A 5,592-nucleotide genomic window follows, 5' to 3' on the forward strand; every position below is an offset into this window, starting at 1 on the left:
GCTCTTTCTTTAGGAGTTCCAAAGTAAGACGAAGATGTTGCTCATGATCAGCTCGCGTCTTAGAATATATCAAAATGTCATCAATGAAAACGATGATGAACTTATCCAAATAAGGTTTGCAGACCCTATTCATCAAGTCCATGAAAACAGCAGGAGCATTAGTCAAACCGAATGGCATGACTGTGAACTCATAATGCCCATAGCGAGTGCGGAACGCTGTCTTGGGAATATCTTCTTCATGCACACGGAGTTGATGATATCCAGATCGCAGATCAATCCTTGAAAAATAAGAAGCGCCTTGCAATTGATCAAAGAGATCATCGATGCGAGGTAGGGGATATCGATTCTTGATGGTAAGCTTGTTAAGCTCACGATAATCGATACACATCCTAAAAGATCCATCCTTCTTCTTGACAAAAAGAACGGGAGCACCCCAAGGTGAAAAGCTAGGACGGATAAAACCTTTGTCAGAGAGTTCCTGAAGCTGCTTAGACAATTCTTGCATCTCAGACGGTGCAAGACGATATGGAGCTCTGGCAATGGGATTTGCACCAGGTACGAGATCAATACGAAACTCGACTTGGCGTGCTGGAGGTAGACCAGGTAACTCTTCAGGGAAAACCTCTGAATAATCCCGAACGACAGGAATATCTTGAATAGACTTACCTTTGCCCTTATCTGCTACAACATGTGCCAAAAAGGCCACATAGTTCTTCCGCAGATACTTCCGAGCTTTAAAACAAGACATGAGTTTGAGACCACCAGCAGGTTTCTCACCATGAACCTGTAGGATCTCACCTGACGAAAGTGGCATGCCTATGATCTTCTCAAAACAAACTATATCTGCGCGATACTTGGCTAACCAATCCATACCCACAATAACGTCGAAGCTTCCAAGTTGCATAGGCGTGAGGTCAATAGGAAAAAGATGGTTGTTAAGGTTCAACTGGAAGTTGCGGAGAACAGAATCAAGAACAATGGGTTCACCGCTCGCCACTTCTACTGTCAATGGTTTACCTAGTTTTGTTCTAGACACTCAAAGCAATGGTTCAAAAGATAACGACACAAAACTCTTATCGGCACCCGAATCAAAAAGAACAGATGCTGGCTGATTATTAATAAAGAACGTACCGTTCACCACATTATCATCTGCTTGTGCCTCTTGTGCGTTCATGTTGAAGACTCGACCTCGAGCCTGAGCCTGATTCTGATTGGCATTCTGATTCTGGTTGGCTAGCCTTGGGCACCGATTTCTGTAGTGGGTCAGATCCCCACAATTGTAGCACGAACCAGGAGGAAAATGAGGTCGTGCAGCTTGACCTTGTTGCTGAGCAAGAGGCTGAGCTTGGTTCTGGTTAGCAGGAATGCGGCAGGTGGCAGCAAGATGACCATTTCTTCCACAGTTGGTGCATTGACGACACTGAACCTGTGGTGGGTGATGGCTGTTACACCTGTTGCACAAAGGTGCATTGCCAAGATAAGGCTTCTTGGCTGGAGGTTGTGCGGGTTGGTTGGGAGCTGCCTGGTTAACCTGGGCAGTGACAGCAAAGTTTTGGGAAGCCTTATGCCCTAGTAGAACCAGAATCCTTTCCCTTCTTGTTTTGACCTTTCTTGTTATCCTCGTTGTCAGACGCCTGCTTCTTTCCCTTGTCACCCTTCTTGTGCAGCTTTCCCTTTCGAATCTGCGACTCAGTCAGTGTCGCTGATAACTCGATTGCCTGACGGAGTGTGGTAGGGTTACTACCAGTAATGATGTCTTGTACCGAGTCAGGTAGGCCGTCGGTGTACCTTTCGATGGCCTTGTCGAGTTGGGCAACCATTGTCGGGCAAAGCAGACTCAACTCCTCAAACCTATCAGTATATGCCCGGTGCTCGCCACTGTATTGTTTCAAGTCATCAAACTCTTTCTCCAAAGCCCGCTGTTCATGACGAGGACAGAACTCCCTCATCATCAGTGCCCTAAGTTCAGCCCATGTCTGAGCTAGAACAACTTCTGCACCGCGATCCCTCATAACCCCGTTCCACCACGTAAGAGCCCTCTTCTGAAACACACTCGAAGAAAACTCGACCTTGCCATTGTCTGGACACTGCACGTGACGGAAAGTATTCTCAATGCTATCGAACCATTGAAGAAGCCCAGTTGCTCCTTCGGAACCACTAAACTTGAGTGGTTTAGCCGAGTTAAAGTTCTTGAAATTGCATGGAGCATTGTTGTTGTTGTTGGCTTGGTTCCATTGAGCAAAGAGGTCTGGGAGTGCAGCAGCCATTTGCTGTGCAATAATTTCTGCCAGTTCGGCATTTGCTACCTGAGTGTCGCGTCGAGGAGGCATTTTAGAAGAGGAAAACATGAAAGGAAACGAGTGAGATGATAGGATGAAGAGAATGAGATGAAACAAAATCAGCAAAAGCAAAGATGGTGGTTACGCATCGCAAAGCAAACAAGCGACACACAATTTCTAATCAAAGTAAACGGGTCAAAAATAATGTATCGCAAAGACATGTTCGCCTATAAGTGAACACTCACCCCAAGAGTTCCCAGGTAAGAGTGACTGGTCCGACTATGTGGATTTGTACGAACACTCTATCCTTAGACAGAAAACTCAGGGTACAGGCATTCACTCTTCCAGTTCGCACGTGTTCACACTATTAAAACCCGAAAACCTTGACGATATTTTTTTGAAAATTCAAAGGGGTTCAAAACCATATAACAGAGGGTTCAAAACCTAGTAATCAATCATCCTAGAACAGATGATTAATTTTCAAAGCGGATTCGGAATCGAAATTCTCGTTGTGGTTATCACCTAAGGATAGGTGAAGTGCATGTTTTAAAATCTAAACACAAGATAACTTGTGTTAGGGTCCTAGAAAGTTATAGTCTAGGTCAAAGCATTACTAATAAACTAATTCCCTATAACCATTGGATCTGATACCAACTCTTCTGTCATACCCCGACCGCGTATAACATGCAACCGCGGCGGAAACGTCGGGGAGTGTTGAGACAGAATTAATTGTTCACAACTATGGCATACAAAATTATATTTTATTTATTGAACACGAGTGTTACATTGTTTCAAAACAGGAAATAGAGTGTTCAGAACATATTCAAACTAAGTCTATCTTCGTTTTATGTCTCTAAGGCACAGGTCCGCCCTAGTGTCACAATCGTCATCCTAAGCAATAGCTCCTGAAAACACATGTGAAAGTAGGTACGTCAGCATAAAAATGCCTGTGAGATACATAGGTTTTGTGAAAATGGGATTTATGACTTGAGTTTAAAGAAAACGTTTAATAACAGTCAGTCATGAACCTTGTAAATTGTTTTGTCTTCTAAATCATTTGAAAAACGATAAAATCAGATGATATGTATAGATAAATGTAAGGTTAAATGAATAACCAAGTAAAATGAGTTGAATAAGATAAGTTGTTTGTAAAACAATGTCTCGTGAAAAGTATGTTATTTGTATAAATTGTTATATGTCTCAAATTGAAATGATTCAAATAATGCTACGATAGGTAATATTATACAAACGTTTATATATAGGAAGTACCAACGGCGTATCCACCATGTTTGTATCATATTACATACGCCACGTTACTCAAACCATTTACCCAAACCAACCACCATGTAAATTGTTCATGTATAAATCAATTGTCAAGTGTTATTGTATAAACCATATCAAAATGTTCATGTCTAATGTAAATCACCAAATGTGTATATCAATGTCAGATTGTTTATGTTTAATGTAAAACATATAAGGTGTATCCAAAATATCATGTATGATATGTGAACTATATCAACTAGGCCATAGGTAAAAATGCACAAAAACAGGTTATTGAATTAAACATAGTCTAAGTCAAAGTTATGTTTTGTGGAACAATTGCATGCTATACTGATACGAACATTTATGTGGTATTGTGAAAATGCATACATTCAAGCCTTTGTGACTGTAGTGATAGACCTTTAAACAAATTAAAGGTCTATATGTGTTATGTTTATCGTATTCGGTCATTCCTTCCAATCCAAACAAACCCGAGATTTCAGGAATGGGAGTTGTCAAGTCCTATGGTACCATTACCTACTAACGAGCGGCATGATCGGTGTTTATGAATGTACATTGTATAACTTAAACAAACCAAATGTCATACCAAAATGTAGGCATGTGATGAATAAATGTACTAAGTACGCACACAATGGGCATACATAGCATAAAATGTAGTATAAAATGATGTACTAAGTACGCACACAATGGGCATACATAGCATAAAAGTCATGTAAATCAATGTGCTAGCATGCTATCAGTCAACACACATAGCAGAAATGTAACGTAAATCAACGTACTAAGTATGCTAAGTAAACATACATAGCGAAACAATGTAATGTAAATCATGTACTAATAGTGTACTAATGAGCATAGCAAGTATATGATGTGAAAACAGGAAAGCACGAAAGTAACAAGTAGGCACATGTGTCATTAGAAGAAGCATTATCAATTTTCTCTCTCTCACTTTGTAAATACACTCATCAATTTGCTTTAACCCATCTTGCACAATCAAGTTCAAAATATGTGCACAACATCTCAAGTGAAAAAAATTACCCCTAGAAACAAGTGGTAATTTTTTATTTAGTTGTTCTCTTAAAAGCCCAATAAAAGTGTCATTAGAAGAAGCATTATCTAATGTCATAGAAAATATTTTATTTTCTATGCCCCACTCTACTAGAATAGAAAACACTTTTTCACACAAAGCAACACCGGTATGAGGTGGTGGCATGAAAGAAAATAATAACACTCTTTTTTGCAAAACCCATTGTTTATCCATAAAGTGAACTGTAATTGCTAAATACCCATCAGTAGCAATAGACGTCCACAAATCTGAAGTTAGGCATAACCTCCCAGGTGATTCCATAAGCATTTCTTTGACCTTTTCCTTTTCTCTTTTATACATTTTCAGTAAATCAGATTTCACAGTATTTCTAGAGATGATATTGACATCGGGTTGCAAATACTTAAATAAATCTCTAAATCCCTTATAATCTACAAATGACAAAGGTAACTCATGCATAACGATAGCAGCTACAAGCATCTCGCGGAACATACTTTGAGAAAACGTAGATGACTTTAATTTCATGTCACTGTTTAAAATCATTTGACCAACATCTTTGAAACTAGAACCATAGCAAGATTTTATGTGTTTCGAAATATTCCCCGTACCTTGCTTGCTATCATATATGATAATATGATTACATTTGTTGCACTTGCTTGGAACTTTTCCACCGACTGCTTTCTTTTTAAGTTTAGTGAAGTATTGCCACACAATAGATCTTTCCTTTCATTGTCTCTTTACTCCTGATTTGTTATCATCACTATCGTTTGTATCATCTACCTCCACAGAGTGAACTTCATCATCTTCCACATCCATATTCATTGAGCTATCATTTTCTAGATCAATTTTGACAGAATCTGACTCCGGCTACAATAGAGAAAACAAATAAAGTTACACAAAAAATAATACCAAACTTGAACCAAAAGCCATAAAAGTTAGATAAACATACATAGGACTTCTTATCCTTCTTCTTTCCCACCTTCTTTTGAG

This window comes from Helianthus annuus, chromosome 8, assembly GCF_002127325.2.
Source record: "Helianthus annuus cultivar XRQ/B chromosome 8, HanXRQr2.0-SUNRISE, whole genome shotgun sequence".
NCBI classification, from domain to species: domain Eukaryota; kingdom Viridiplantae; phylum Streptophyta; class Magnoliopsida; order Asterales; family Asteraceae; genus Helianthus; species Helianthus annuus.